Source organism: Mus caroli, chromosome 12, assembly GCF_900094665.2.
Source record: "Mus caroli chromosome 12, CAROLI_EIJ_v1.1, whole genome shotgun sequence".
Lineage (NCBI taxonomy): Eukaryota > Metazoa > Chordata > Mammalia > Rodentia > Muridae > Mus > Mus caroli.
The window spans coordinates 86,752,314-86,774,710 of record NC_034581.1 but is presented as its reverse complement, the minus strand read 5'-3'; the positions used below and the strand labels follow the sequence as shown (position 1 = coordinate 86,774,710).

Below are 22,397 nucleotides of genomic sequence, written 5' to 3'. Positions count from 1 at the left end.
GCCTGATCCTTTGCTTCTAAATGTGGTCATGGTGAACTAGGGATCACAAAATAACTTCACTTTAACTTAGCTACCCTTTAAAGAACTTATTTCCAAATACAGCCACATTTTGGAGTGACTTCAACATATAAATCTGTGGGGATACAGTTCAGCTCATAACACTTCTCCAAATACAACTTAGAAGCCCCCACCCATCCCTGTTGAAGAATAAATTAAAACTCTAACCCATCCCACATAGTATTTCTACAGCCTTCATAAGCAAGATCACTTGGTATAGAAACTGCATCTCGGATCTGATACTCTGTACACAGCCTACTTCTCATAGGTGTAGTTAGGAAGAGGTATCTAGGCCTAATAAGCCCCTTGTCTTAGTTCAGATTTTATTGCTGTCAAGAGATACAAGGCGACTCTTATAAAGGAAAGCATTTAATTGAGGCTGGCTTACAGTTCAGAGGTTTAGCCCATTATCATCATGGCAGGAAGCATGGCAGCACGCAGGCAGACATCGTGCTGGAGAAGGAGCCGAGAGTTCTACATCTCTATCCACAAGCAGTAGAAGGCGATTGGGTGCCACACAGGGCATATCATGAGCCTGTGAGACCTGGAAGCCCACGACACACAGTGACACAGTTCCTCCAGCAAGGCCACACCTCCTAATAGTCTCACTCCCTATGTGCTTATGGGGGGCCAATTACATTCAAACTATCACACTCCTCCATTAACATGTCCACCTGCTTACCTACAGAATGGTCTGGTGGTTTTCTGTGGCCGCTAGTATATCACGCTGAACTCCTTGGCTTATGTGCCCATTTGAACCGAAGTTTCACAAGAGAAAATGCAAAGTGACAGGAAGAGATGATTGCTTCTCATCAAGTGATCAGGTTAAATAACTATGTTACTGTCTGGGTAAAGCTTAAGTGACAGAAAACACGTAGCTGTTGGGAGAGGAGAGCTGAGGACATGTGTGCAAGGACAGTGAAGTCCTTTCTGAGGGTATTCTACAGATCCATGCCGGGTTCGATGCTTTTTATTAGTTTGTCCCAAGTCAATAATGAGGCATGTGTTTGGGGGTGCAGTATAACACAGCTTAATTAACTAACTTTGTTTTGTTTTGTCTTGTTTTTTTTCCTAAGATAGGGTGTCATCATGTAGCTCAAGCTCTCCTAGAACTCACTACGTAGACCAGGCTGGCCTGGAACTCTCAGAGATCCACCTGCCTCTGTCTCCCAGGTGCTGATATTAAGATTAAGGGAATGCACCACTGTGCCTGGCAGGCAGCGCTGTTTCTATTACCAAAACCAATCACAGCCCAGATGCCTACCAAGTACCAGATGAAATCAGTGAAGTGCTACATAGGCATAGCAGGTATCTCAGTTACATTGTTTATGGAAAAGGAACGTTATAGTCCAGTTGTTGAGCATGCTTGCAATTCTAGCACTGGGGTGTTTGAGGCAGGAGTTTGAAGACAGCCTGGGCTGTATAGCAGGTCCAGGCCAGCTGGAGATAAGTAACAAAGCCCCTGTCGCTAACAAACAAGCAAGCAAACAAACAAAAACAGCAGGTTAGTGGATAAAATGTGTTACCATTTTGCCATGTTGGCCACTACATAGTGTAACAATATATTTATAAATAGGTGGAAAAGGTTGATAGGATGTATCCAACTCTGATAATAATGATATAGGCTCCTATGGTTTACTGTATGTGTTTACTGTTGGCTAGATGGGTTGATGTAGTTGTTTGTGGAGTTGGCCTCTTTGCTTTAGGAAAGCCAGTTTTGCAAGTCTGTCCTGGGTAAAACCGTGTGTCCATTCTTAACTTGTTTTTCGGACATAAGGCAAGTTGCTTATTTATAGCAGGAAGGATACATGGTGTCACCACCTGGACAAACCAGGGCTCCATGCCGGGTCTGCCGTTCCCAGCACACTGTTTAACCTCAATGGCCATTAGCTGCCTCACTTAGAGAATGGAAGTCATGATGGCATAAGGTTGAGCTTGTAGAAGTGTTCTGATAGCTGAGACCAGGAACCTAAAATTCCCAGAACATGAGAGGTCACCTCTCTGGTGACAGTAATATAGTACACTTTAAATTTTAATTTCATTTTTCTTGTATCTGTAGGAGTGCTCGCCCTATAATGTATTTACGTGTTCCATGTGTGAGCCCTGGTGACTTTGGAGGCCAGAAGAGGGTGTCAGATCCCCTGAAACTGGAGGTTCCGGTGCTTGTTAGATATCCTATGAGTACTGGGAATTGAACTTGAGTCTTCTACAACCTGTACCTTGAACCACTGAGCCGTTGCTCCAGCCCCCATATATACGCTCACGAAGTCTTCATATTCTAAAACCAAGACTTGATGAGTAGAGCTTTAAAAAAAAATTAACATTATAGAAAAAAAGCTACATTTATCTAGAAAAAAAAAAACTTTTTCAAAAAAATTTTTGTTTGTTGTTTTGTTTTGTTTTTTTGAGACAGGGTTTCTCTGTCTCTGTATAACAGCTCTGGCTGTCCTGAAACTTGCTCTGTAGACTAGGCTAGTCTCAAGCACACAGAGATTCACCTACCTCTGCCTCCGGAGTGCTAGGAGGCCACCACACCCAGCTCGAAAGGTTTTTTTTAATCACCTTTGGTTATATACATATATATTGTGTGTCACTGCACAATGTGGAAGTCAGGGAACTACCTTTGGGTTCCTGGGATCAAATTCAGGTTGGCAGCCTTGGCAGCAGGCTCCTTGACTCACTGAGCTATCTTGCTCATTTTATACAAGTTTACCAGTACATGTTCAGAGTCCTGTGGTTTTAGAGTGACACTCTCATATTCGTACATTCTGGGACCAAGGTCCCTCCCGCTGTCCTCTAGCTCTGCTCCTTGTCCCCTTCCTTGTCCCACCTTCTACATCAATGTCTTTTCTTGGTTTGGTTTGGTTTCTGGTGACGCAATGAGTTTTATCAGGATGGCTTATTACTGCCGAGTAAAGGGCTACTTACAGAGACACGGACAACTTACCAGGGACTGTCAGCACAGAGGAAAATGTCTACCCAGCAACCTAACCTGAAAGAGGCGGAGCCTCCTGAGCCCCCCCCCCCCCGCCCCCATGAGGAACTGTTGAAGGGCCCAGTCTCCTGCATATCTTATGCAGATAATCATAGCTTCTGAAAGTTCAAAAGTCCTTAGGTAATTTTTTATAAACTCCCTTATTTAAAAAAAAGAGGGGGTGATTTCTTTCTGTCATTCGTTATGTGTAATTAAGCTTTAAGCTACTATGCAAAGTAATTAGTTACATTATGGCATTTTTTATTTCTTTTTTGTTTTTGAGACAGAGTTTCTCTGTGTAGCCCTGACTGTCCTGCAGACCAGGTTGGCCTCCAACTCACAGAGATCCACCTGCCTCTGCCTCCCGAGTACTGGGGTTAAAGAAAGGTATGCACCACTACTGCCGGGCACATGATGGCATTTCCATATACCCGTGTTGTCTGTTCTCTCTTAGTTTCCCCTGTGCCCTCTCACCTCCCGTGCTCCCTCTTGCTGCTTGTCCTCATTGTGCTCCACAGGGCACACATATGGGCACTCTCTCTTATTCTTTCAGTCCACGTGACTGAAGGGAAGACTCACTTCATATATGCTGTGACCAAGCCGCTAACTGACACCCATACTACAGGACTGGGGTCAGGAGCTCTCCTGAGAGAGCTGGGAGGGAGAGGAGCCAGGTCCCCTCCCAGGGTGGACGGGGGACTCAAACGACACCTCAGTGTGTACCTGAGTGTGTTCACCTGAACGTGTCCGCCTGTGTGTATCACTGGAGGCTTATGAATGTTCTGACACATCACTGTCCTTTGCCTGAGAGGGCTCTGGGATGGAAGGGGCCTTCCCCACTTTGGTACGCTTCAACTCCTCCTTCCACAGAGTATCTCTGTCGGGGAAGCTGTTTCATTTCTCAGCTCTTTTGAAACAACCAGTTAATCTTTACTATCAACCCTTGCACGCGTTCTCCTTCCTTAACCTATCCGTCCTGGTGACTAAGAATGATAACATTTCTGGTGAAAACACTGCCTTTGCCTCCCAATGACATAATGATTGTGCCCCTGCCACCACCTACCGCCCTTAATTCGGGATGACGCTCTCACCTTGTGGACCTCAGGCTTTACCGTGTGACCTGCTTTGGGGCCACAGTAAAGGGTGGACATCAAGTGCCGTGTGCTCCCTTTGTCCTGTCAGGGCTGCCCTCCAAACCCGCCACTGCCACACCCTGGCTCGTCTTTGTCCCACCCCGTCCTGTACAAATGCTCATGCCCACCTCCCAGATGCTATCGCCTGTACGCCAGCTTCCAGAGCCCTCTCTGCGGACAGCATCACGCTCTTCCAGGACCCGTGGACCCAAGTGTAGACCACTGTGCCAGTGTCACCCTTAGACTTTGAAGGCCGGAGCCACATCATGGCCTCTTGTGTGATAAAAGTTTTATGGAGAAGGCAACAACACTCATGTACTTACCCCGGTTAGGGAGCCCATGGCAGATCAAAGTACAGATACCATCAAATTGTAACCTAGGAAAACCAATGAGCTTTATTGAGGTTGCACTATGGGTGAGGGGTTACTTACAGGAGAGAAATGACCAAAGCCTACCCTAGCTAGGGTAACAGCTTATAAAGCTGGGAACCTGGAGCACATGCCACAGCCTGTAGGCAGCTCAACATGTTGGCAAGTGTCTTTTCCAGGCATCTTGGTTGGGCTGTACCTCTTCCAGGCAGCTCCGCTAGTTTCTGCTTCTTCGACACATAGGGTCTGGTCTCAAGAGGCTTTGTGGCTTTTCTCCTCTGAGTCTTCTCTGCAACTCAGCCTGCCTCATCTAAGCCTGGCTCTCAGCTTTTATTGTCTACTCTAACAAGGAGGGGCCTACTGAATCTGCTCAGTTTCAGGGACTTCCTGAAGGCTTTTTTGAGTGGTTTTCCAAGCAGGATCTTCTCTGCAGGAAGGAATGTTTCAATCTCAGAGGAAACGGTTATACAACAGAGGTGTAGATGTGGACCACATACAAGCAAATATGATCTTTGGTGTATAGGACTTGGTGAGTTCCAGGCCATTGAGAGGATTTGTCTTTAAAAAAAAAAGAATAACGTTGACAGCTCCTGAGACCTCCATACTCATGCACACACGTGCACATGCACATGTGAACATACATGAATGTGCATATACATATACAAAAAAGGAAAAGAATGGTGTCTTGGCTTTACCTAATGTTATATAAGATGGTAACAGAATTTTTTGTCATAGTGTACACAATTGTATTACCCAGAAGAGTCTCGAAGACATCCTAAGGGCTCTCTGGAACTCTGGGAGTCAGCAGGTGTGTCCCCAACCCCATCTAGCTGCTGTCATGCTGAATCTCAATTGCAAGAGCCCACATCCTTAGATAAGAATAGTAGTTTATAGTATACGTTTATTTTGAGTATGTCTAGAGGTCTCACCTTGTGTTAGAAGAAATAGTTGTCAGATCCTAACTGTGGTGATCATGTTAAAGGGAGGAAGCTACGGAGGCCCGACTTTTCTGAAATGGGTACAGCCTTCACAGTGTAAAACCATGAACTTGGCTTAGGGGCCCAGGCCGGAGTTCACCAGTGCAGTTATGATCGGCACTGTGTATTGTGAGAAACACTGTCATTTTTATAAAGTTTGGAAGGCAGGCAGGAGAGGCAGGCTGATCGCTAAGCTTGGGGGAAGGGGAAGGGGAAGGGAGCTTTCCAGTGCATGCTTTTATTCATTCTTTGTATAGCCTGTGAGAAAAGCAGAAAAGTCTCTCTCCTTTAAAACAAGGAAGCAACTGAGACATAATACATCTCAGTGATTGGTATTCTGTTCTACCAAATTAATACTGATATCAGGAATATTTTATCAATTGATACATCAGTATGTGTCATTCACTAATGATGAACCTGTAATGTACCATAGATTATGTATTTATATTTGATAGGTGTCTTAGTTAGGGTTTTACTGCTGTGAACAGACACCATGACCAAGGCAAGTCTTAATAAAACAACATTTAATTGGGGCTGGCTTACAGATTCAGAGGTTCAGTCCATTATCATCAAGGTGAAAGCATGGCAGTATCCAGGCAGACATGGCACAGGTAGAGCTGAGAGTTCTACGTCTTCATCCAAAGGCTGCAAGTGGAAGACTGTCTTCTAGGCAACTAGGGTGAGGATCTTATACCCACACCCACAGTGACACACCCATTCCAACCAGGTCACACCTATTCCAACAAGGCCACACCTTCAGATGGTGCCACTCCCTGGTCCAAGGATATACAAACCATCACAATAGGATTTCCCACTGCTTTCACATGTGCCCATGCCTGCTGTAGAACCCTGGTTCATGTATACAGGCCTCCAGAACCCTCTATGCAGGCTGCCCCAGGCCTCTACCAGGACCTGTTTACCTAAGTATGAACCACACGGCTGTGTGTCACCTTTAGACTTTGGACTCTAGGAAGTCTGAACATGTGGGTGGGACCCTGATACCAGCAAATGGGGCTTTCCCCATGAGGACTCAATATAGTTCACAGGGCCATCAATGCCGGCTGGAGCCAGGGCCAAGCTCCAGAGAGCAGGGAGTTTCTCTGGCTGTTCCTGCAGCCAGTGGTGGCTGGAAAGTGGATGCAGAGGCTCTGCCAGCCAGAACTCTTAGCCACTTCTACTTCTAGAAAGTCTAAAAGGTAGGGTGCAACTCTGTGCCCACAAAGAAACTACAGGCTTTCATGAGATTTCTGACTCAGATATTACTGAAATTTGTGTTATACATCTCCCTTTATTGCTGTGATTTTTCTAAGAACTTTGACTATTGTCTTTGCCCAGCTCAAAATGCACTCTGATGTGTTTTGACACATGAGCACCCATGAAGTCATCTTCATAATCAGAATAATGAGCACCTCCCCACACACACACACACACACAGTGGGGCCAACACCAGCTATCAGCCTTTCTGCTCTCTTTGTCCACAGCCCCTTCCCCAGATACCCATTACTCTGCTCGCTGTCACTATGAATTCCCGGCATCTGAGTCTTAGATGAGTGGACTCGTAAGATAGGCTCTCCATTGTTCCTGGTTCCTTCACGTGACATAATTCTTTTGAGCACAATAAATGTTGTTCTAAGCCTTTCTATGAATGAGTAATGTTCTACCATTTGCTTGTAGTATTTCATTATATTGAAAGATAAAAACAAAGCTGAGATTCTTTAAATGATTTTTTGAGATTTTAATACAGTTATTTAATTTCCCCCTTCCTTTTCTCCCCCAAAAGCCTCTCATGTATCTACCCCCATCCTGCTTGCTTTCAGATTCCTGGCCTGTTTTTGTTGTTACATACATACATACATACATACATACATACATACATATTATATTCATACATACATATATACATTCATACATACTCCTAAATACATAAATTCAACCTGCTCAGTCCATACAGTGTTACTTGTATGCGATATGTTTTCAGGCTGATCATTTGATATTGGGTAACCAATGGCCGCGTGCTTCCCTAGAGAAAACCATTTCTCCCTGGCCTCAGAATTCCTTAGTTGCCTGCAGTTCTTTATCTAGCTCTGAGGCTTGGTGAGCTTTCCTCCATACACATTAGCACATCTATTGCTGTCTTCCTTGGATACACAGATACATTTGTGATGCTTGAAGACCAAAGTCATTACTCCTTGTTATTTTGCCTCTTAGTTTATGAAGGCTAAAAATAAAATCCTCACCACTGGACAGGCTAAGATGAGCAACCCTGACCATCTGGAATATAACCAGTTACAAGAAAAGGACTAAGCCAGGTGTGGTCATACATACCTTTAGTCCCAGCACTTAGGAAACAGAAGCAGGGAAATCTCTGTAAATTTGAGTCCAGTCTGGTCTACAGAGTAAGTCTCAGGCCAGTCAAGGTTATAGTGAGACTAGTCTATTAAAAAACAAGACAAAACAAAACACCCATAAAATGACTAGGATGGGCTGTGCTTTTTTGACTTTGAACTTCAGACTAGGTAGACAGCTAGTCAAGTGCTTGCTCCCTGCTGCTAGCTTGGCCTCGTATCTCAGGGCCTTGGAAATCTAAAACAAATAAAGCTGGTCACCCCAGGATCTTACCAGGATGTTCAAGAGATCTACACTGTCGTTTGCTGGGCTACCAGGCTAACCCAGGACAGCACGCCTCTGTGTCCCACCTGAGCTCATAAATCTTCCATGGTTTCCTGAACCTAACCTTTGACCACTTTAACCTGGCGGCTGTAATTTACTCTGGGATGTAACTTTCCCTAGGGGGTGGTAACTATTGTTTAAATTCAATAAAACAAAGTACCTAATATTGATTGCCAAGTAGACAGTCTATATTAAAAAATTATGGTTTGTTTACATGTTCAAACAATAGGATATTTTAAACAGACTATCACTGTGTAGCTCAGGTTGGCCTGGAACTATGAAATCAAACTGTGTAACTCAGACTGGCCATCTCCCTGTCTCAGCATTCCAAGTGTTGGGTTAATAGGCATGAACCACTATGCTCGGCTCAGATTTCCTTCCTTTCTTCACCCTCTCTTTCTTTCCCTTTCCATGTTTCCCGCCTGACTTCCAGTTTTCAGATTTAATAAAAATGCCTATCAAAATTCTAAATGGGCTAATAAGAATAAACAGTTTTCAAAAAAAGAAATAGACATGGCCAATAACTACTTTGAAAAGTATCCAGCATTCCTAGTTTTAAAAGGAGTGCAAATTAAAATCACTTTGACATACAACTTACCACAGTGAGAACAGTTATCATCAGGAGATCTAACAAAACAAAAATGCTGGAGAGGGTGCGAGGCAGTGGCTCTGTAACAGGCGTCATGGCAGCACCCTTGCTCACTTGTTCTCCTCTTCATGATGGTGATGAAGTCTCGGTGTTGAGGGGTGGCCAGCGCTTGCTGACGTTTTCCACAGGTAGGTGACTTAGCAGCTTGCTTCAGTGCACAGAAGTCTTCATTAGGCCACAGATGCTACCCTAGCTACAGTAACGGCTGAGCAAAGGGTGTTTCAGATAGGACAGCCTTCCCACCATGCCTGAGTCCTGAAAAGACGAAAGCTGCTCAACTGCCCAAAGAGCATTCTCATCAGGTTGTGTCTGTGCAACAGGTTGGGCAGCTCCTGCCCGCCTGCCTTTCGGGGAAAGCAGCCTAGCCTGTTGGTACTTGTGCAGCTTTGAAGAGCCGGCCGCGGACCCTGCTGATGTAAGGCAGATTCGAGCTGATTCATGTTCTCCCACCTGGGATATCTACCCACACCCTATCCTATATTTTCAATCTGGGTTCTCTGGCTATCCTGTTTCCCAGAGCTGTTGTAAGAAATTAACACAAACTAGGTGTCTTAACACAGTACAGATTTATTCTTTTACAGTTCTAGAGACCAGAAATCCGAACCCAACATGGTTCTAGGGTATCAAGTGACTTCCAGCCATCCTCAGCACACTTTGGCTTGTTTTACACTGCCTTCTTCACATATAGCATTGTGTTTCTTACAAGGAAAACACTGATTAGATTCAGGGGCCCACCTAAATCCATCCTGACTCAAGATGAGTCACCTCTACAAAGTCCACATTTCCAATTAACGTCCTGGAGGGCTAAGACAGTAGAGCCTGTTGATTAAAGGATACAGGTCAATCTACTGTAGAAGGTGTGCTAGTCAGCTTTGTGTTACTATAGTGAAATACCTGAGATTATCCATTTATAAAGAGGCAATATTTACCTTGGCTCGGTTTTAGAAGTTCTTGTTTGTATTAGTTACTTTTTGTTGCTGTGGTAAAACATCATGACCAATGGCAAACTCAAGGGGAAAATGTTTATTTTGGCTTATATTTTGAGAGAGAGGAATCCCTGCTAGGAGAATTATGACAACAGGTGGCAGGAACAAAAAGCTGAGAAGTCACACCTCAGTCACACAAAGGAAACAGAGAGAGAGAACTGGAAACAGGGAGGCCATAAACTCTAAAAGCACACCCTCTGGTGACATCCTTCCTCCAGAGAGAGTCTATGTCCTAAAAGTTCTATAACCTCCAAAACCAGCATCAATGGGGACCAAGTCTTCAAATGCCTGAGCCTATTGAAGACATTTCTCAAACCTCCATATTCTCCACGATCAACTGTATACCCTCGTAGGAAGCCATGGCAGAGTAAAAATCACATACCTCATGGCTACGAAGTATAAAGAAAAAGAGAAGGGAAAGAGTCCCACAGTCTTCTTCAAGTGAACTTAAGACTGTCTACTAAATCCCACCCATTAAAGACTCTACTACCTCCCAGCGCCCACTAGGACTGAACCTTCAATAGGGACACGGCTGAATCATAGCACCAGCCTATTATGGCTATTATGATGTGGTCCTAACACACATCAATTTTTGAGTTGTTAAGTGGATATATGTGAAAGTTTGTTTTACCTTTTTCTCCACTTTTATATGTTTGAAATTTTCCATAATCTAATGAGGAAAATTCATTCTGCAAATATTCTCTTGAAAAGTAATTCAAAGCTGGGCATGGTGGCACACACCTTTAATGCCAGAGTACAGGAGGCAGAGACAGGCAGATTTCTGTAAATTCAAGGCCAGCCTGGTTTCCCAGTGATGACTCATCAGAGCATAGGTAACAGGGTTCAAATGCTCTCTTCAACACCAATGGATGCTTGGTGTTTCTTCCTTCCCATTGAGTCTAGAGCAGCTGAAGGATTCGTCTCTATCTTTTTAATGCTGCCTGTTTCAGTGAACAACTGTGCTGCCTATTCCTGAGGTTGGCCTCTTCCCAGATGGTTATTGACTGTTCAGTATAATTGAGACTAAGAAACAACATACACAGCCGTGACCCCAGTGGACACGAGGACTCCTCTAACTTAGATGGGAGGACATGGGAGGAAGGAGGAGCACATACTCGGACAGCTGCCGAGCTCCTGTGTGTTGCAGCCCTGCTGAAAGTTACAGCTTACTATCAGGGTGGGAGTCAAAGAGACGATGAGAAGAGGTTAGCTTCCAGTCTTAGCGTGAAGCATACAGTGGTCACTCAGTTGTGACCACCCTACAGGAATGTGAGTCACTGCTCTTCCTCTCTCTGCGAGGCTCCCCTTGCTTGGGAAGGTGTGCAGAGAATGCACGGGGAGGAATAAGCCAGTCAGCTGACTGTGACGGTCTCTGTTTTGTTTTGTTGGGAACAGGAGTATCTGCTGAGACTATAAGAAGGTATTGATTCATAGTGTTCCTGGACAGGTTTTCTAAGAATGAGTCAGTAAGAATGAGTCAAAAAAAAAAAAAAAAACAAAAAACAAACCAACAAAAAAAAAACCCTGCCCTTTGCAAAGCCATTGCCTCCCTCTTCTGGAGTGTCTAAAGACAGCTACGGTTTCTTAAAATAAAATAAAAAAAAAAGAAAAAAAAAAAAAAAAAAAAGTCAGTTCCTCAACTGACCTTTGAAATTGTGGTAGGTAAGCAAGGCGTGGTACTTAATCCCAGCACTCAGGAAGCAGAGGCAGAGAGGTCTCTGTGAGTTTGAGGTCAGCCTGGTCTACAGAGTGTGTTCCAGGACAGCCAGGGCTATACAGAGAAACCTTGCCTTAGATTTAAAAAAAAAAAAAAAAAGAGGAAGAGGGGGACAGTAAAGATTATTATTAATAGTTAGCTGCATTATTGCTTGCTCTAACTTGCATATTGGCATCAAGTTTCTGATACACTATGTTTGTATGTGTTAGGGTCTCTCGTGTAATAAGCAGTTCAGATGCATACCCAGCTTAGCATCCTTCATTGCTCAATAGCATAAGGGAGTATGTAAGCTTAGAAAAGACTCATGCAACCTACTAAACATTGTTTCCTTCGGTAGTAAAAGAGAGGCTGTCTAGACATGACTTCTACATCACCTCCTTCAAGTCTCTGGAAAGATCCAGAAGGGAGGTCCGAAAAAATGTTAAGAGCCAGACATTGGCAAGGAGCACTGTGAAATGCGGTTTTCTGGACATTACAAGGGTGGTGCACCCCCCATCCCCACCCCCATCCCCCATGCATCCACAGACTCACAGCAGCACTGCTTACCTGCACCAGACTGGGCCAGCCCACCAACATTCCAGGGTCAAGAAGCCCTCCCCATACCCTAGCTGCTACAGAGTTAATGGTTGCTGGGTCACTTTTCACAGTGGTGTAGCCACAGGTAAGTCACCCTTGCTAAGTAAATAACTCCCTATTTGCTTGTGCAAGTGATTCTGTATTCAGTGGGATACACACACACATGTACATACACACACACATACACACACACCAAAGCATGAAAAGTAAGAGAGGAACTTGTTGGGAATAAGAAAGATTTGGTGGGAGGGAGATAATGGGGGATTACACAAGGAACAATATAGCAAAGTACTGTGTGTGTGTGTGAGAAAGAGAGAGAGAGTGTGTGTGTGTGTGTGATTGTGAACAAAAACCATTGAAATTATTTTAAAATGAGAGAGTATTTGAGGCACTCTCAGTCTCTGTTGTAGGATATCATTTATCAAGTTGGTTCAGCAGGTAGAGGTACTTGGCTACCAGTCTTGATGTGAATTACATTCCTGGGACCTGCATGGTAGGGCACAACTGACTCCCATAATTGTCTTTTGGTTTCTCCATATGAGCCATGGCATGCGTGTATACCCCCTCAACCCACCCACAGAGTGGGGGAGGAGTGAGTGTGTAAATAAAGTGCAATTTAGAAATTTGTATTTTTAAGCATGTGTGTGGGCTGATGAATACAGGTGCCTGGAGAGGTGTCACATTGCCCTGAAGCGGTGTCACATTGCCCTGGGGACAGTTATGGGTTGTGAGCTGCCTGATACAGATACTGGGAACGGAACAGGGTCACCTGGAAGGGCAGGAGTCACTCTTTTTTGGGTTTTCTTTAAAGACTTATTTATTTATTTTATATGAGTACTCTGTAGCTGTCTTCAGACACACTAGAAGTTATCAGGTCCTGTTACAGGTGGTTGTGGGCCACCAGGTGGTTGCTGGGAATTGAACTCAGGACCTCTGGAAGAGCAGTCAGTGCTCTTAACCACTGAGCCATCTCTCCAGCTCCCTGGCAAGCTAAGATCCTTGACTAGAATGTTTTAACAGTGTTTGTCCTGGTAAATAGGTTCACAATCCTACTTGAAGAACAACCTATGTCAAGATCAGGGGCGTCCAAACTGTTTTCTTTCTTTGTTAATACAGCAGTTTTCAACATTTCCTGCCCCCTTCCCACTTGCTAGCAACACACCTCCATGGGGTTCTTTGACAAAACAGTTGACCCCAGCCTCTGCTTCACAGGGTTCTGGAGAAAAGGGCTGAGCCAATACATAGCAAGAACTTTAAAGGCATGGAGCAGATGGTGAGCGCTCAGGGAGTGTTGGTTTGCGCTACTGTCATACCATTGGTACATCTGTACTTAATAGTGAGGTCAATCCTAGAGCAACCTCTAGGATTCTTAACCTTCCTAATCCTGCAGCCCTTTAATACAGTTCTTCATGTTGTGGTGACCCCCCCCCACCCCCACCCCAACCATAAGGTTATGTTCATTGCTACTTTATAACTGTAATTTTGCTACTGTTATGAATCATGGTGTAAATGTGTTTTCTGAAGGTCTTAGGTGACCCCTGTAAATGAGTCAATTATCCCAAGGAGTCATGGCCCACAGGTTGAAAACCGCTACACCAGTGTCCATGCCTGTCCTGTCCCATCATATCCCATCGCCCTCCCCCCACCCCCACCCCCAACCTCCCAGTTCTACACATAAGATTCAAGTGGAGGATAAACCAGGACTGGTGTGGGAAGCCAACATAGCCATACTTTTAACATACTTTTTGTTTGTTGGTTTGTTTGTTTCAAGACAGGGTTTCTCTGTATAGCCCTGGCTGTCCTGGAACTCACTCTGTAGACCAGACTGTCCTCGAACTCAAGATCCACGTGCCTCTACCTCCCAAGTGCTGGGATTAAAGGCGTGCACTACCACTTCCTGGCTTAACATACTTTTAATAAAAAAAAGTTATATATTAAAAAAAATGCAGTAACCCCAGGTTTCAGATTCGCCTTATTTTCCTTTCCTCCTTCCATTGCTGGGGATCAAACTCTGGGCTTGTGCACTTGCCAGACAGGTGCTCGTCCGTTGAGCATCCCCCAACCCTGACCTACCTTGATTTTTCTTGACTGTGGTGTGCTAATAACAGTTCAATATGCTGATATGGAAAATATTCTTCTATATCATTAAGTTAAAAAAAATGTGCCGAATAGCACGTCAGGGGTATACTTTAGCCGGGGTGTGTTATTTTAAAAAGTGTGCTCACTGTGGCCAGAAACCTAAGAAATTGCTAGTGGAGCTTCCTTTGAGGAATGGGACTGGTTTGGGGAGGGATGGGAAGTCACTCTTTATTTTATACTCTCATACCTCACTTGAAAGCTTTCATAATGGAAGTTTTTATAAATTCAAAGACAAATTTTGAGGACGAAGAGAAAAATACAATAATTTGCTTCCATATTAGTGTTTGCTGAGTCTAAACCATCCCCTCTCATCAAAAACAAAACCAAACCAAAACCAAAGTCCTTTGAGAAAGGGTAAACACACAAAGTCCATGCTTGCAGATTCACAATATGTTTTAGCTTTTTAAAGACATTTTTTTGGGGGGGTGGACTGGGGGATTTTCAAGACCAGGTTTCTTTTTTTAGCCCTAGCTGTCCTGTAGACCAGGCTGGCCTTGAACTCACAGAGATGCCACCAAGTGTCGGAATTAAAAGTATGTGCCACCACTGCCTGGCACACTTCACATTTTATAATTTGACCACCACCAATTACAGTTTAATGCAGTTATCCAGCATGAAGAAAAGGAAGCCATGAGAGCTGAAACTAGAAAACAAAGCTCCACCTGACTGCTTTTGACATTTTTTAAAAATAAATTTTCAAGATTAATGTTCAGCTGTGTGTGTGTGTCAGAGTAAATATACACCATAGGTGTGCCCTTGCAGGCTGAAGGGATTGTTGCATCCCCTTGAGCTGGAGTTACAGTGTCAAGGGTTCTGGAAACTAAACTCAGGTCCTCTGCAGGAAGCAGCCCTCGGATCTTAACGGTTGAGTCATCTGTTCAGTCCCCACTTCCCATGGATCTTTGGGTTTTGGCTGAGTAGAGTTGAGTTGAGTTGAGTTGTTGAGTTTTTGAGGCACAGCCTCACTTTGTAGCCCTGCCTCGTCTGGAACTCGATATGTAGAAAAGGCCTGCCTTGAGATTTGTCTGCCTCTGCTCATATTACCACCCATCCACTTTATGTCTTTATTGAGATAGGACCTCACTAGGCAAGCATCAGATTGTTGGCCATCCCCCTGCCTTAGAGAGTGCTGTGAGTTCAGGCACGTGTCACCACACCTTACGTTAGCTTATTAAAAGTGTTGAGAAGCTACAATAAAGAAACCTTTTTTCCACTTTTGTCCCATAGACTTTATCTCATGAAATATCAGTTATGGAAAAGCTATACCATTTGAGAAAAGGTGTCTTGGTCTTAGGTAATGTGAAAGTGTTTTGTTTAATGTAGTGCAGACATGCTTGGTAGTGTTCTGGAACAGTAAGAAGTCTTAAATTCTGACAAACCTGGGTCCAAAATCTGTGCTTTTTACTCATTGGCTGGCTCAGCAAGAGCTTCAATGAGCCCATCTGGGAAGAAAGGCGTACCTCCCCCCTAAGAGCATCTTAGGGTAGGTGTGTACCTCCGTCCTAAGGGTTAAGGGAGCGAGAATCTGGTAAGTAGAGACTAGGCTCCCTAGAGTTCCCCTTCATCTTCTTTGAGTCCCCGGGACTGTTTTTGTTTCTGCACACCCACAAGGACCCTGACAGACAAGTCACAATACACTCCTTCTGTCTGAAAAAGACTTCCTTTCAGGATCCACCCTCCACTAGGCTACCAGGTAAGTTACTCCACTTACCATGTGGCTCTGGCTTTTCCCTTATAGAAGTCTGTCTCAATAACGTGCATCTTATACAAAATATAGTCCATAGGCTGTAGGAGACAGCTGAGCCACCCATTTCTCTAAAATTGAGCCTACAGATTATTTTAGAAGTACGCCTGATTTTCTCACTCTGGGCTCTTCCGGCTTCTGCCCCAGGGTAACCATTCACTTTCTTGTTGTTTCGGTGTTGATAACTGAAACACAGGAGAAATGGACAGGCACGGAGGACTCAGTTTAAGCTGTATGCTTGAGCATCTTTCTTTTGAAGCCACCTTTGCTTATGTTCTTGCAGTCTAATTGCCGAGGGTTATTTGCCTCCTTTAGCACCTAGGCTCAAGATGACTTAGCCCAGAGTTCAGGAAGCAATCACAAAAGAAATGGGAATGAGCTCTCAGGCAGTGGCTCTGAAGAATCTCCCAGTCTGCCTTGCCTCTCCCTCCTCCTGGGTGTGTCTGCCTGGGAAGGCCAGTGAGTAACCTGCACTTTCCCCCCCTGCATCTTGGCCCTTCCCACCCAGACAAGAGGACTGAGTGGCAGGCAGGCAGGCAGGCAGCCTGCCGCGAGTCCTGTCGAAGCATGCACAGAGCACACCTCTACCCGCACCCACCACCAGGACCCCTCGCCATCACCTCCTTGAACCGGGAGGATCCAGAGCCTGGACCGGGGTTCCCAGGGGCACTCTGCTCACCGTGGTAAGAGCTACTCGCAAGGGAGTCTCTTCTTCATGGCTTTCCTGTTTGATCGTGTTGAGGTGGGAGAGTTTCTGAGAGGTGCTCTGTTTGGCTAGTTCTCAGTGGTCCTGAGACAAAGAAATGTCTTTCTCGGGAGCAGTTCATTAGAACTTGTAACCTGATAGCCTGGCTTAAAGCAAAATTTAAGACACTCATGACTTCTGATTGGCATAACTTACCCTTTTGGCCTTGGGGAGGCCCTCCATGCCAAACTTCACCCCCACCTCCCCACTTCCCTTCACTTCAACCCCCCAATTGCTCACCAAGTAACCAAATAGGGTTTGAGAAAAAAAGGTGTTAAGGGCTTGTGGGCATTTTAATACATGGGCCCTACTGACTAGTTGTAGTGTACATCTGATTGCTATAGCTTTAAAGTAAACCTGCATGACATTTTGGCTGAAAAGCAAAGAGAAAAATCCCATTTTAAAAGCTTTTACTGTGGAGAGGTGACAAGAGGTGGTGTTTGGGGTGGGGGACTTAAAAGATAAGTGAGTTTAATTAAATTTATGTGAGCCTGGACATATTAGATTAATTTGGCAGCATTCCAGGAAGAAAGAGGCCTGGTGTTTGATGTGGGCCTCCTGTGATATTTAAGGGAGAAAACGGAGATCTTTGTACTGTATGCTGGGGACTCTGAGGAAAGGGTCGTCAGGCAAATGGAGGAGGCTGGGAAACAGGTTTCTTGTGTGGAGCCCTGGCCAAGGGCTCCTCTGTCTCAATGCCGTGGGTGAGAGTCAGTCAGAGCAATGAAGTAGTGCATTGTTAGCCAGCCGTGCTTCAGAGATTCTGAAAACAAGCCATAGAATGCACTGGCATTCGAAGGAATAAAACTGCTGCCTCCGATTCCTGGTCCAGCCTCAACTCATACCTGGAAGAAGAAAATAAAAGAACACTGTGTGAAATGCGAGATAAAGCGGCGGGNGAAGTTAACCCGATCACACCAGCATCGCCTATTTGAGACTCGCTATGCTCTCAACAGCCCCGAGGAATTATCTCATGATTGCATTAGAGTGGGAAGACTCGAAGCTGAGAGGCAAGCAGAACAGAAACTGCGATAGAAATTGCCCTAAACTGAAGCACCTTGCGTGAACCTTGTGGATGTCTGGTGCCTCTCCAGTGCATCTTGGTGCAGGCAGCACTGGGATTCTCTGTACAAAGCAGCTGCCCCTACCGAACATACCTGGGTTTTTTGAGCAGCAATGAGCAGCCAAAAACAAAACAAGCAAACAAATGAGGCCAGGAGAGAGAGAGCATTTGAGCCTACAGTTGGTTCGTGAGAGCAGAGGGGGAGGAGAGCTGGATGAATGGCCTCCTCATGCTCTACCCCACCCCCCACGCCTGTCTGCAGGAAGTTCCGTGTGCCTTCTGCTGAAGAGTTGGTAGCCTGCCTTCATTGTCATTATCGGTGTTCCTGGGGTGATAATGCCAGATGTTTGCTTCCTTATCCACGTGGCTCTCCTTCGGCTAATTAAAAGCTGAGGGTGATTGAGTGCGGCTCAGCCAGCTCTTCACCTTCTGATCCAAGGATGGCACTTGTTTCCACGCCCAGTGGTTGAGAAGCGGAAGTGAGAAACCCTGTGGCAGAGTGGTTTTACCTGGAAATTACAAGTTTAAATCCATGACTGTTCAATTATGACAGAGAGCCAAATGGACGAGTACCGAGCCAACCGAGACGGCGCTTAGCACGGAGAGCCTTTCTGGCTCTGTTAAGCATTCACACACTGGGTACTTCACCTTATGGTAAAATGACATCACTCTCCCTGTCCAACCTGCCTCTCCCCCAGATCCGGAACTCTGGGACAGAGAGCGTTTTGGAAGAGAGTGGTTGACTCTTCCTGTTGGTGCTTTAGTGACCCAGGCTTTTGGATTGGAATGAATAGGATGCAGTGCTTGGTTAATCTGGCGTTCCCAAGGCTGCTTCATGGTGATTTCCTCATCTCTGATATCCTCTGGTGTGTCGCACTCTCTGTGCTTGGGATTATAGGCATTGACCCTATCCAGTAGGTTGAAAACTAGACTTACGTTAATAAGTCAGAGTCAGGCGATTCGCTCAAGGCAGCTGGGTTTTTGAGAAAGCTAAACGTGCTCCCCCTTCCCACTTGAAGAATTCCCTCCAAGGAGCCTTCAGGCGTTTCCTGGTAGAGCTGTCTCCTCTATTGTGCTGTGTTCTGGTTTCTGGAATTCTCCTCTTCTCCCACCCCATGCTGTCCAGACCTCACAAGCAGGCATTTAAAGCATTCCAGTGGCAGTGGTGAGTGACAGCCTCCAAAAGGTCATGGTGATTATTCTAAAGCAAAACAAAACAGAAGCCGCGCCTTAGTTTGTGGGGATGCTATATAATAACGGCGGCTGCATACATGTCGGAACCTAGATCTGGGAAAACAGTTGGCAGAGGCAGTCCAGGTAGCTTTTGCGTGTTTCCTAAGTGGTGACAGGGGGGCAAAAGTGGAGGAAGCAGAGATAGTGTAAAGAAGCCAGTGAAGAAGCCAACTAGTGGAGCCAGCAGCCCTCCGCTAAAGTAGAATAACTGTCAGCCTATGGTCTGCAGCAAGCTCCGGCTTCCTACTTCTCTGGGCTGTTTGCAGCTCCTATGAGTTACCTGTTTCAGGTAACATTCCCTCCTAAGCTTTGGTGCTCCTCCTGCTAAGGTTCTCCAAGGAACCTTAGCAACGTAGCGACCTTTAATCTGTATTCACATCCCAAGCTAAGAGACAGTGGGGAGAGACAGGTTTGCCCTGACTACATCCTCAGGTCAGGCACATCTTCAGGTGCAACCAGATGGCTCTTATTTGGTGCAAGGCTGAGGTTATAAAGCTTTTAAGGTATGTGCATGCATATGCAAAGCACAGGCAGAGGCAGGAAGAGGGATTAAGCTTTTGGGGGCCTGGGGGATGGGTTGGTTTTTCTGAGACAGGGTTTCTCTGTATAGTCCTGGCTGTCCTGGTACTCACTCTTTAGACCAGGCTGGCCTTGAACTCACAAAGATCCGTGTGAGTGCTGGGATTGAAGGTGTGCACCACAGCTGCCCAGCAAAAAGAATATTTCATGCATATGACTATTTTGACTTGCTTTGGCCAATAGAAATGCAGAAGTAAAAGTGTGTTCCTTAGTCCAGATCTTGGGAGACGTCATACACATGTGCTTGCTCTCTTGGAATAGACATTCCATGAATGGCTTACAGAGGCTCAGGGCTGCCCTTCCACCAGCTGATGGTGATTGTACTAGCCAGCTGTCCAGACACTTGAATTGGCCCAGCACAGATCAGACAGACCTATTCCCCATCCCCCGTCCCCACAGACCCATGACCAATAACAAGGGCTTTTTGTTTTAAACTAGAATTTAGATTGATTTGTTATGTAACTCACAGCTAACTGATACATTTGGTCTACCTGCTTGTGGTTCCTGCACACAATTTTGTGTCAACTAATGTCATCATAGAATTGATTTGGTCAGCATATGGGATTCTGTTACATTGGTGATGAGTGAGGCGTCCTCAATTTGAGTGTCCCCATTACCGTGATGGTTTTAACAGTATGGGCCTGTATCTTGTGTTAGGGTATTTCGTCAGTTATTTGTTGGGGACTTAGAATCTGAAGATCACAAAGTTCTGGTGCTTGACCAAGATTAAAAGCCAGTGACTGTGTGGTTTTGCCAATCCACTAGCTTGTCATTACTGCAAATACAATAATTCCAGTTTGTCCAGTACTTAAGCCAGTGACATTTGGTGTTTCCGACTCTGATAGTGACTCTAATTTTAGCTATAGAAATACACTTTATTGTTGTCTTCAGGGAAAGCACATTGGCCCTGATGCTAGATGGGGGGAAAAATCACAGATCCAGATTGATAATTAGAATTGTGTAATATTTCCCCTGTGTTCCCTGGAGCTGAGATCACGGGAATGTTTGCATGAGTCCTGGGCATTAAGAAGGGAATAGGAGTCTAGATCTATGGTATAGTGAGGAGAACTATCAAGCTCTCTTATTTCTATTACATGCTAAGGAAAAGCAAACACTATTTATCTCTTAACTACAGGTGGGCTCTTACTGTGTTGGATATACCAGTTGTTGCCACAAATAACTACAGGCTAGGTATACCTTTAATCCCATACGTAATTGCAGCTACCTGTGAGTTTAAGGCCAGTCTTGTCTACATAACAAGTTCCAGGGCTACATAGAGAAACCCTGATTCAAATATATACATAGACATATATATATATATATATCAAATACACACACACATATGCACAAGCACACAAACTGCCGGATCCCCGTGGCATACAATAATACCCATTTCCTTAACCTTCTGTGGGGAAAGGGCATGTGAAGAAACCATACCATTTCCTTCTTTGGAAAGGATCAAGGAGCCATTGTTGAATCCCCTGGCAGCCAAGAGGCAGCCAAGGTCCGCCTTTGGAGCGAATCTTCTTACTCCTGGTAACATGGAAGTCACTTCAGACTCCATTGGGATCTGTCTGATGAGCTTTCATAAGAAAGGAGTGCTGCAGAGAACTGGCTGACATCTCTATGGAATGCCTCCATCTCTACCCTCATTGTCCTCTCAGTCATAAGTGTGCAGGTCACTCTTTTAGCTGTCTCTTCTCCAACTCCAGGAGAGTAGCAGGAGGTGACATCGTTACCCCAGATCCTATGACATTCCTTCCTCGTCATTTTTATGTCTGGGTAAAAAGTGACCAGTTTCTATCTACCCTGGTTCTTGGGCTCTTTCACCAGATCCTGACTCAGACACTGTGGTTAAGATGTTTGGGCCGGTACTAGTGGCGCACGCCGGTAGGATTTGCTGAAGGAGGCAGAGGCAGGAGGATCACGAGTTCCAGGCCAGCCTGGGCTACACATTTTTTTTTTTTTTTTTTGCTGGGCGGTGGTGGAGCACGCCTTTAATCCCAGCACTTGGGAGGCAGAGGCAGGTGGATTTCTGAACTCGAGGCCAGCCTGATCTACAGAGTGAGTTCCAGGACAGCCAGGGCTACACAGAGAAACCCTGTCTCGGAAAAAAAAAAAAGATGTTTGGATGAGTGTCCTTTCCTGGGAGCTCATCCCCCCTTCTTTAACGGTAGCCTGAGCCTCTAGTTGAGGTAGGAGATCAGTGGTCCAGTGCCAGCTAGAGCGACATAGTTAGACCCTTCTCCGAGTTGGCTACCGCATGAGGTCCTTGGCCTGAGGATTGTAGTTCAGGCCGCTAGCCGGTAAGCTTCGCCTGTGCCATTCTGTGCTTTTGCTTCCATGTGTTTTGTCAGATTTACCTCACAGCCCAGCACAACTAAGATGCAAAGGATATCATGTAGTAGTCAGCTCAGAGCATCGTCTCACTATGTAGCTCTAGCTGGCACTGAACTCACAGAGATCTGCCTCTGCCTCCCAAGGGCTGGCTTGTTCCACTCCACCTTATTTTTTGAGACAAGGCCTCTGACAGGAATCAAAGCTCTTCTTTTGCTCACCCAGCGAACAGTCCCCCAGTCCCCTCTCTTCTCAGCTCTTTTGCTTGGCAGTCTGGTTGCTGCTGTCCTGTTTCACTGATAGCTTATGGGATAGCATTACCTACTTATGGTGTTTAGCCTCCTGAGAAACTCCAATTTCCCATGTCTGTGCTTCATGGGAAATGAGGAAGTTGAGCAAGGAGGTGTGTCTGACAACATGAGATTTCCACTCACAGTGTAAGGAAAGAAG

General features: G+C 45.3%; 1 protein-coding gene and 1 long non-coding RNA gene across 4 annotated transcripts in view; one reads left to right on the top strand and one right to left on the bottom strand.

Annotated features, from left to right (window-relative positions):
- The window catches only part of Ston2 (stonin 2), a 141,426-nt gene that overhangs the window by 77,549 nt on the left and 41,480 nt on the right, over positions 1 to 22,397 (top strand). The gene's annotated exons all lie outside the window — the stretch shown is intronic.
- Positions 9,377 to 17,947, bottom strand: LOC110306877. The gene is made up of 4 exons (XR_002379329.2): positions 17,793 to 17,947; positions 16,670 to 16,780; positions 15,958 to 16,175; positions 9,377 to 9,647 (listed from the first exon to the last, which is right to left on the bottom strand). It is a non-coding gene; the product is annotated as an uncharacterized LOC110306877 (long non-coding RNA).